Genomic DNA, 11,642 nt, shown 5'->3' on the forward strand with positions numbered 1-11,642 from the left:
CTGGCTGAACTACACCGTAATCACCTGTTTACAATAAAGAGAAAGTTCTTGGATTAAAGATGTGTTAGGGCTCAAACACAAGAAATGGGGATTTACAGTTCACTCTCACGGATCACAAGGGGATCAATGGTAGATTTTTACAGTTCACAATCTCAGAGATCACCCTGAGATCAAATATCCTACAACACTCAACAAATAAATAGGCAATGTGAACTTCGGATATTTTTTTTTAAGGATTGAGAAATGCTCAGTGGTTAAGAGCTCATACTCTTCTTCCAGTGGACATGAGTTCAGTTCCTAGCACCCACATCAGGGGCTCACAACTGCCTGCAACTCCGGCTTTTAGGGGATCTGTCTGCCTCTACCATCCATGGACACCTACACTCATGTGCATATGCCTACACACTGATATATACATACATAATTTAAAAATCACTTTTATTTTTTATTACATGTATGCAGGTGCGCGTACACCCAAGGGAAGGTACCTAAGGAGGCCAAAAGACAATGTCAGATCCTCTGAGGCTGGAGTTAGAGGTTGTCATCCATGGAACATGAGTACTGGGCACCAAACTCAGGTCCTTAGCAAGAGCAGTACACCCTCTCAACTGCTGAACCATCCCTCCAACCCTTGCAGTTGAATTGTTAATTGGGATGAAATTTAAGAGCGCTGAATACTGCTGTTGGGACTTGGAGCACATTTTGAACATGTGCCTGACTGTAGAGCTATCCAGTCTACTCAGAGCAGCAAGTGTGTTCACTAAGAGCAGAGACAGCATCAGTCTTCAGGTAGAAGGTTCTAGCCATGGGCAGTCACTATGGAGCTGCCATGAGGCTTTGTTTGGTCTGTGGGGAAGGAAAGCCACTGGGCCCCAGGTGAAAGTAATCTTGGGAGGCTTTACCCCACTGAGACACCACTGATATCCCACTGAGAGAAACATCTGTGTTAGACTGAGAGGAACCATTGGGGGTGGAGTGGGGAGGGAAGGGCAGGGAAGGAGATTAGGACAGGGCTAGGGACTCCAGCTGGGCTATTGCAAATTGAGCATCGATGGGAGGAGGGAACACCAGGGGGCTGCGAGAGTACGGCAAGCTGAGAGTCTAGGGAGAAGGCTGGAGGGTCGGACCACAAGCGGTGTGATTGCTTCTGTCGGTAGAAGATCTGCAAGTGTGCCCAGAGACACCAAGGGAATTCGCCCCGCAGAACTGAGACCGGAAGGTTCATTCTTGTTCTCCCTGACCTCCTTTCCCTCCTATTTAGGATAGTCAGGTTGGAAGGAAGCGACTTTAGTTTAATAAATTCATAATAAAGTCTAATTGTTAAGGAAAGAGTGCCAACAGGTCTGCCTGCCTGAGTTCTAACACAGAAACCCTTAGCCAGGGTTAGCACTGCTGTGACCATGACCAAAGCAACTTGGGGAGGAAAGGGTTTGTTTTGCCCACAGTTCCCTATAACAGTTCATCATGAAAGCAGCGAAGGCAGGAAATCAAGCAAGGCAAAGACCTTGAGGCAGGAGCTGACGCAGAGGCCATGGAGGAGTGCTGCTTACTGGCTTGCTCCCCACGCCTTACACAGTCTGCTTTCTTATAGACCCCAGGACCACCAGCGCAGAGATGGCAGCACCCACCGTGAGCTGGGCTCTCCCACACCAATCACGAAGAAAATGCCCTACAGGCTTGCCTACAGCCAGATATTATGGAGGCATTTTCTTAATTGAGAATCCTTCTTTCTTGATGACTTTAGTTTGTGGCAAGTTGACATAAAACTAGCCAGCACAGGTGACTTGCCTCTTTTCCTTCTTCTCGGTCTCTTTATTTCAGATGTTGGCTAGAGCCTAAGTGTTTTCTCTGGTGTTTTAGACGTTCCCTCGCTTTCCCTAAAGCTTTCTGACTCCCAGTTGCTTGCCACAAACCTCCATGCTTACCTTGAAACACTACACTTTCCTTTTTCTGTCCCCTCATTTCCATCCTGTGAGCAACTGCCAAGGTTTACAGATGGCATGCCCTGTAGTTTTTTTTTGTTTGGTTTTGGTGTTTTTGTTTAACTCTAATGAAATTGTCCAGAGCTAAAAAAAAAAAAAAAAAAAAAAAGGTAGAAATCACGAATCTATCTCTTCCACATCAAAAAGTCAGGGTTGATGAGTAGTCCCTTGTCCTGTACCATAGCTTAGATTAGATGGCACTTTACTCTGCTATTTAAAGCCCTTAAGAGATATCTGTAAGGGCAGAGCCGGCTCAGAATCTTGTAGTGGTGCCTGTTACTCAGGAGCCTAAAGCAGGAGGATCATTTGAACCGTTCAAGCCTGAGCACTGAAGCAAGCTCAGATCCCTAAATCTCTGTATGAAGCTGCCTGTCACTCGGTGTAGGCAGCCCTTCCCCATTGGCACGCTGTAGGTGCCCGTTCATTTTCACCCTGTTAACTGGGTTCTGCTTTCTGCTCTGTGCCTTTCCATTTGTAATGTCAAATGAAACTTCGCTAATAGTTTGGTGTGTGTGTTTATGTTTTCCCCTTTAACATGTATTTATTGCCAGGTAGAGGTGGCACATGCTTTTAATCCCTGCACTAGATATGCATCGGATTTTTCAGACCACAAGACACTCCTGACCATAAGACGCACCCAGTTTTTTAGAGTAGTAAAACAAGAAAAAATTATCTGAACCATATTAGGACTAGTATAATAAAATATTTATTAAAATATAACAAAATACAGTAATATTAAAGGGTTAACTCAGCAGGAGGAAAGACTTGGAGACTCAAGCACTTTTCTAGTTACTTCGGCTAGCACACTGAAGACATCAGTAAGTGACCTCTTTGTTGATGCCCGATGGACAGCAATTGGACCATAAGGCACACCCTAATTTCACCTACCACTTTTTTTTGGGGAAGTGCATTTTATTGTCCGAAAAATACAGTGTATGCATCACATGTGAGCTTGGTGCTCCAACTCTGTGAGGTATTTATGAGCTCCAGGCTTCCAACTTTTGTGACCCATTGTTGGGTGAGCTTTATATGGTGCAGTTGCCTTTGAGTCAGTCTTTCTGTATGTAACCCCCCTACAACTCATATTCTTGTAAGTAATCAAATAAATCTAGTGTTTACTGCTGAGGACAGGGCTGGTGCAAGGCTTTTTCCTAAGGCTCTAGTGTATGGAGAAGAAACACAGCTTTCTGTCTAAAACCAGGAATACCTTTAGCAGAGCTGACAGTGGCCCACAGGCAGGTCCTTGGGGCACCTGGGGCTCCTGATCCTCAGGATGCAACTCTTCCCACCTTACAGGGCTGTGGTTACCAGTTCCAAAGCCACAGTGTGGTCAGCCTGTAATGATTTTTTGTTTTTTGTTTTCAAGAAAGGCTTTCTCTGTAGCCCTGGCTGTCCTGGACTCCCTTTGTAGACCAGGCTGGCCTTGAACTCACAGAGATCTGCCTGTCTCTGACTCCTGAGTGCTGGGATTAAAGGCTTGTGCCATCACTGCACGGCTTTGTTCTCTCTGTGTAAAGTTGTTTGATCAGCTTACTGAATTCATTCAACTGTTCTCTGACAGTTTCTGCTAACTCGTAGACGTCTCAGTCTCTCCCCTGGAAGCAGTATATAAGACGCTGTACTTCTGAGGAAGCATGCACGTGTGTGTGTGTGTGTGTGTGTGTGTGTGTGTGCGCGTGTGTGTGTGTGTGCGTGTGTGCGTGTGTGCGTGTGTGTGTGTGCGTGTGTGCGTGTGTGCGTGTGTGCGTGTGTGCGTGTGTGCGTGCGTGTGTGTGTGTGTGTGTGCGCGCGCGTGCGCGTGCGCTTGGTTTTTGGTTTTTTGAGACAGGCTTTCTCTATGTAGCCCTGGCTGTCCTTCACTCATTTTGTAGACCAGTTTGGCTGTGAGCTCTCATAGACCCTCCTGCCTCTGCTTCCCTGAGTGCCACCATACCTGGTTTGTTTGTTTGTTTTGTATTTTGAGATAGGGACTGACTATGTGTAGCCCTGGCTGTTCTGGAACTCACTATGTAGGTCAAGCTGCCCTCAAACTCAGAGATTCACCTGCCTCTGCCTTCCAAGCACAGGGATCAAATGTGAGCACCACCATGCCCAGCTTCCTTGTGTGTTTAGAGAAAATTTATTCTTTTTAGGTAGCAAACAAATTGTCTTATTCATTTTCAAACATAATTAGTCATTGTTGGTCCTTCACTGTGCCCTCTGTCCTCTGTCCTCTTGCCTTCCCTTATCCCTTGCTACCACGGTTGCCTCCTTTCTGCTCTCGCCTCCTGTGCTTTATTTTCCCTGCCCCCCACTACTCAACACACTCTTTCCACCTCTCATAGTTCTTTTCTCCCTCCAAAGCCTTCCAAATACCCCTCCTTGATTTCTTTCAAATTCAGAGCTTCTTTTTTAATTTGTTTTCTGCATATAAGTACATGTATATAAGATATTCCTTAATATAACCTTCTTAGGCTGTATACTTTTTCTTGTATGTGTCTGTGCTCAGGGCTGACCAGCTGGTGTTGGATCCTAAGCAGTGTCCTCATCCCTGCGGAAGACTATTTCTCCTGCTGTCAGCTTTCCTGAGTTGTCTGTCGTTCTCATGTGGGGTTGAGGGTGTGTGGGCTCCCCCACCCACTCTGGCACATCTATTTGTGTCACCCTTCCTTAGCTCGTGCCTGGGCAGCCATGTCGACGAGGCCGTGTAGGTGTAGCTTCTTAGGCATGTGCCTAGGGGGAATGGCCTCAGAAAAACCTTTTTTCCTGTTATTTTATTGTCGAAAAGAGCTCATTTAAATATATAGTGGTAGAAAAAATTCAGTGAAGTCAGGAATGTAGTTAAAGCACTTCATAGTAACAACAGATGAGACATAGGTAATTTGATAGGTATATTCCCAGGAAAAGAATATTGCACATAAAACATTACTTACAATAACCCATTCTTTTAAAAATCACTATTTGTGCATGCTTGGTGTGCATTTTAGTGTGTCACATGCATGCCATGGTGTCATGGAAGCTTTGGTTTCTTTGAAAATTCAGTTGTTATGTAAATGGTTTTGTTTTAACCCCCCCCCCTCCCCCGAGTGTGGGGTTTTAGTTTGGGCTTTAGTGTGTCCACAGCTGATAACTGTCTCCTGTGGGGTGTGGTCTCTGCCAGCCAGTAACAAATGGTCTGCCTTGTGGGACACAGAGAGGGACATGGCCCAGGACTCTGAGGGAGATAAGAGGCCTAAGAGAGGGCATGTGGCAGTTTGGACAGACGTGAGACAACACAGTGGCTTAGGGGAGACTGATTGCTGCATTTGCTGTTATGGAGATGTTGTATTGCCCCCAAAGAACCCCGTGACCCTAAACAGCATGAAGTAGTCAAGGGGTCTGCACCCCCTCCCCCCACTAACTTTCTTTCTCATGCTCACGGTTAAGGGGTTAGTGGAAGGGAGGTAGAGGCTTCAAAATACAGTTTAAAAACTAAGGTCAACACCATAGCACATGGATGAAGGTTTGAGGCCAATTTTGGGGAGCTGGTTCTCTTGCTCCCCCGTAGGTTAAGTAGACTAAACTTGAGTCCTAGGCTTCATAGGCAAAGTGCTCTCACCACCTGAGCCAGCTGCTGGCTGCTGGCTCAGTGACCTAGCAGATGCTGGATGTCACAGTCTGGACTGTGAATTCACTCTGAAAGTTCTATGACATAGTGCTGCTGTGGTTATGCGGTTACGCTTTACAGTAGTGCTTCAGTATTGGATTTCAGTGTGGTGTGAGTCTTCTCAACATACACTTGGGATAGTGCAGAATTTTATATTTTGGTTTGATTTTGATACAAATTTAGCAATGGGCAATGGATGCCCTTGTAAAGGTATTGTAAGACTCACCTTTGAATGCTATCCCTCAACTGGACTGGTCATTATTTTGTGACGTATTTTGTTCAAATAATTTTCCCTATAATATATACAATTTTGATTATGATTTATAGCTTTATTCTATAACTTATTTATTTGATTAATCAAGTTCTTCCACAGATATTCCTTGGTGTATTTACAATAATTTTTATATATGTAATTTTTTTAGAGACAGGATCTTATTGAGTAACCCTGCCTGTCCTGGAACTCACTTGTAGACCAGGCTGACCTCAACCTCACAGAGATCTGATTATTTCTGCCTCCTCAGTGCTGGGATTAAAGGCACAGTACCCACAATAACCAGTTAGTGTGTGTTATGATTTAGGTTATATGTATTGAAATATATCATAAAACTGGAGGGAATCCATAATGTTGGTTTTGAGGTATTTTGCATAATTATGTATCTATATCTTCATTTTCTAAAAACCACATTCTCTCTTTTCCTGAAGGATGTATTAAATTCAGGGAATTATGGACACGTGTTCATTTATGTGACAGTTCACAGGGATTTGTGCTTTCTCTAATTAAGCTGAAAACATATTTTGTGTCTTACGTCAATCACCAGAGAGCTCAATTACAGCTAATTTTCCGTCCCACTTCCCTCCAGAGGTAAGCATTTTCAAGAATGGAAACAGAGTTTTCAATGAGAAGTCACCGTTTCAACATGTAAATGGAGAGAATTGGAATCAGTTGTCCAGACTGGTGAATAAGAACATATGTGTTCCCAGCACTCGGGAGGCAGAGGCAGGCGGATCGCTGTGAGTTCGAGGCCAGCCTGGTCTACAAAGCGAGTCCAGGCCAGCCAAGGCTACATAGAGAAACCCTGTCTCGAAAAACCAAAAAATAAATAAATAAATAAATAAATAAAGAAAGAAAGAAAGAAAGAAAGAAAGAACATATGCGTTTAATATTGATTTATATTCAGCAGTGGGTATATAACGTACATGAGCCCTATAATTACCAATGTGAATTGTCCACAGAAACAATTGTGTTGGTCTTTGTATAGACTTGTAACATTGACAAGATGTTCATGGCTAAACATAGTTTCGTGTGTTATGTGGCTTCGTTCTCCTGAGCCTTCATTTTTGAGCTCTTTCAAGAAGTTGTACTATAGGGCTTTCTGTTTTTGTGGCAAATAGGTAAATGTCGAGTCCCTCGTTTTTGTGAGGCATTAGTAATGTAAGGTACTGGCTTTTCAGCAGTGTGGACAATACTAGAGATTCTACTACAGAATGTTAATTCACACAGTATTCTGGGCTTTGCCTCACTGAGACAAATCCACTGACCACAGTCAGACAACTAGAACACTGAAGAGAACAATCCTGACCTCCTTTTATGAGTGGACGCTGAGTAACTTAGGCATTCCTGTTAAACTTTTAACTGACTTGAACCTGATCTGGATAAAATTAAGATGGCCGCCTTCATTCTGAGCAGCCATATGCCATAGAAGAACAATGGCTTGGAAAGGTGGACTCCAAGGTTATCACGAGTCTGACTCAGACTGAGCTGGGAGGGTGTTGGCTGTATATTTTCCCTATAAATAACATTTACACCTCATGCCCTCTGCTCATTAAATCACACACCAACAGCACTGACATACCTTGTTTACTGTGTGTTCACACCCCAGGGGTGGAATCAAAGGCAGTGATGAAAGCACCAGACTCTTCTGTTGTTCTGTGGAAGAGTCAAAGTGGGAACCCAGATTGTGGCCCTGATGCTCAAAACTGCTGACCTGGCTCATCATTCAGCTGTGGACCCTTTAGCTCCCCTAGAACAGGGTCTATCATTTGTGCAAATGCCTAGTTCCACCGCCGTGAGAAGCTCTATGCAACACCCACTTCATGAGGTCAAGGCCACGTTCACCAACTCCAGGGCAGCTGTTGTAGCCTGTGACAGTGACACATAAGAACACACAATTACTCCAGTGCCAACACAGTGCATCAACTCTTCTGGCATTTTTTGTCTAGAGTTGAGTTAAATAATTCTGGGTCCAGATCTCCATTCTAACTCATCTCAGTGGGTTTCTTGGTCAGAAACTGAACATCTCCCCACACACTGTATACAAATGGAAGGCATAACAACAAACAAACAAACAAACTAACTAACTAACAAAACAAAACAAAACAAAACAAAACAAAAAAACCAGGGGAGAATAAAATGTGTCATGGGCTCTGTGTATGGATTCCAGTCCCTTCCATTATTCAATAATCGCTTATTGTATATCAAAGGATGAGTGTATGAACATAATTACATCTTATGTCTGCTAAATCAATTTGCCTATGACAGTGTACACTATCAAGTTTAAATTCCTATATGCAATGATAAATATAGACTGTGTGCGTGTGTGTGCATGCATGTGCATGTGCACATGCACACATGTGGCTTGGTGGGTATTGAAATGGATTGAGAGATATCTAAAAACAGTGCCAATCTTTTGGTCTTTAGAATGTTCTGAAAGCGGTAGAGCTCTCATTTAACTGTACAATTTACTTTAGTGTTTACCCACTCGAAGATGGACTGCTTTTACACCGCTTTAGGTTTCCATTACTTAGAAAGCCAAAAAATACGCTCACTCACTTTTCTTCTGGTTTAGTCACTGTCCTTTTCCTATCAAGTACAATGGTCATATTTGCTAACCAACTACATCCATTCAGTTTAGCAATATAGACTAAGTCCATAGATCTTTGTCTATCTGAAGCAAAGAGCTTTGGGTAATTGAACCGGCACCATGTTCTGATTTATTCTGTGCCCTCCTGATTCTTTCAGCTGATCCCCAGACACACTTGAGGAGATGAGGAAAAGTCATCTAAGGTAAGATGACCATGCCCTTTTTTAAGACAGAAATGCTGTGTTCATAATTCTGTTATTTCTAATTGATACCACATTTAGATACTAAAAAGAACATCCATGCTATAGGTATTAGGGTGTTTACTTAGGAAGAGGCAGGGATGAAATTGCACCAAGTCATCCCGGACTCACAAAGGTATACAAAATGTCTGTTTCAGATGTGTTTTAGGAGGTTGTTTCCTCTTGAGTAAGTGTTCCTCTGTAGATTTAACATTGTACAATGTTCAATCAAAAATAAGGCATTATTCATGAAGAATATGTATTTTGCATCCCCTGGGGAGTCTGTGTCTTGGTGTGGACCCAGGGTCCCCTTAGCTCTTTCCCACCAAACCCCTCAGTTTCCTTTCTAGCCTGTCACCACTCCTTTGTGTCAGCTGCCTGTTTGGAGAAACACTTTATACCAAGAAGCCCTAGTGGGCACGCCGGGCTAAGCCTGGGGATTTTCACTCTGCCTGTCGTCTGCTCTGATCAGACCAGAATGAATCTTGCTGCAGCCTGCCAACAGAAGGCCCCCACCCCACCCCACCTCTCTGGGTGCTCTGCCTCCTAGTCCGGAACCAGGTTCCCTCTAACTCTTTCCCACTGGCCCTCTGCATTTCCTCCTACTCTGTCTCCCCCGCTCTGTGTCACCTGATGCCCTGCAGAAACATGCTTTACCAGGACCGTACAGTCACCACACCTGCCTAGCATCCAGAGTGGATATCAACACCCAAAGCACTGAGCACCCTACCCAACAAAGACAGGGCTGGAGATTTGCCATAGCCTGGGCCTAAGAGTCGTTTCTTTTTTCTAAATTGTAGGTGGTGCCAAGGAAGACAACAACTTGTAAGTATTATGGGATGGGTTTCCTAAGCTATATCTGGGATAAGAATTGTATAATTCATGTTTCTCAGATGCACCACTGTGATCTCAGGCACCTGATAGCAATGATGATTGGGACTTTATTGAAAAACAACAACAACAACAACAACAACAAAATGGGATTTCAAATAACAGGTCATGACTCTTTGTGTACCATGCAAACACTGAGTTGTAATCATCTTAGTTGGTTATGAGATTTTGTGCACCAGGCTGTGTCTATGTTTATTTCTCCTAAACAGATGAGCCAAACACTCACCCTAGTTTCCAATGTTCATTTCCCCAATGAAATACCAAAGTACATACTTTCCCTACATTACTTAGGTCAGACGTCAATACAGTCATTTTTGGGGTTTTTATATCTTTGTGTACTCCGCCATAGAATAATCAACCAAGGGAAAGAGGTAAGTGCCCCAGCTGTCTAGCCATTCAGGCCAAGATTCACATCATACATGCAAATGTGATTCAGTACAGATGCTAAGAGCTAAAACTTCCACAAGTCACTCCATCAGAACATCATTATTCACCGTAGAAGGGTTCCAGGGTCCTAGGTGTACCTGGAGTAAGTCAATCCTCCAGAGATCCCAAACACTATCATGACTCCTGCGGTGGTCATAAACCCAATGTAGTGTCTAAGTACCACGGTGCAGAGATTTTCAAGTGTAAATGATAGAAAAAGGCCACATGTGCTAGGATGTGGTAGTGCCTGCCTTTCGTGTCAGAGGCCCCGTCTTTGATCTTAAGCACTATGTAAACAGCAGTACTGGCACACACTCCAAAAGCAGAAATGGGGGTTAGGAGTTCAAGGTTATTGGTAATGTCTGGTTCTTCCTGGCAAGCCTGAGCTGTTACGGAGTCTCTGTCTGACAACATAACATAATAGGGAGACAGGCATAGAAGGTAAAAGGAGAAACAGGAAAAAAGTTAACCTGCTTTTAGTCAGACCATCAATCTGATGATGGGGGAGGGTGCACAGGGAGAGGGACAAACTATGCATGTTTGTCGTAGTTGGTCTCCCTCTGCGGTGCAGGTTCTAGTAGGACGTTGTGAAGTGCTTTATGAGTGTAGAGTCTGCCCATCAGGGCTTGCCCCCATGCTCACTAATCAGCACTGGGGTACCAGCTGTAGTTATAGATTATACTGTCTCTTGTATGTAAGAGGAATGATGATATTAAGCAATATTTTTAATGTGTGAGTGTTAATTTACCGAGCCCAAGGGAACTATGCCATAACATTAAAAAAAAAAAAAAAGATATTTTAAAGTGAATTTAAAGAGTATGAACACTGGCTGCTCTTGTAGAGAATGTGGGTTCACTTCCCAGCACCCACATCTTGGCTTATGATTCTCTTAAGTGAAAAGGCCAATGAGAGCATCGGATACGTGACCTCTGATTCTGAGCACCAAACTGTTGCTTCCACTATTCAAGGAGATGCATCTTCTGTTTAAATCTCTGGATCTCTGACACTGAAGGAAATGCAGGCGATTAGAGAGAGTCCACATTTACACAGCCCAGGGCAGGCAGTGCTGCAGAAATGTCAGCTTTCATCACTGTCACAGCGTGGAGAGCACATTGGAAGGTTTCGTGCTGATAGGGAGTGTTAATGCTCACCATTTGGGACATTTGCAGTCTGTGAGTACCGGGTCACTCCTCACACCTCAAAACCAGTTCAAAATGATGAAATCCTCTACTGAGGGACTATGCTGTCTACCCTCAGTGGTCCATGGGTGCCAGATCATCATTCTTTCCCAGCTTAGTGTGAGCCAGCTGAAGGGAACCCAGGCAGCTATTTCATAAGATAAATACAAATGATGACAGAGTAAAGGAAAACAGTGATGTGTTGAGGTGACTTTAAACACGTGAGTGTATCAGTATCTTCTACCGTGAAACAAGCTATCTATTTTGAAGGACGAATAGATCCATATTATTACATCTTAAACCTGACGTTATATTTGCTTTCCTCGATCAAATGGACATTATGGAGAGCAAAGCCTTTATGCTAGGGCCAGTGAAATACCTCAGTAGGTAAATGTGCTTGCTTCCCAAAGCTGGTGGTCTGAGTTGTATTCTCAGAATGC

Source organism: Acomys russatus, chromosome 14 (genome assembly GCF_903995435.1).
Source record: "Acomys russatus chromosome 14, mAcoRus1.1, whole genome shotgun sequence".
Taxonomy (NCBI): domain Eukaryota; kingdom Metazoa; phylum Chordata; class Mammalia; order Rodentia; family Muridae; genus Acomys; species Acomys russatus.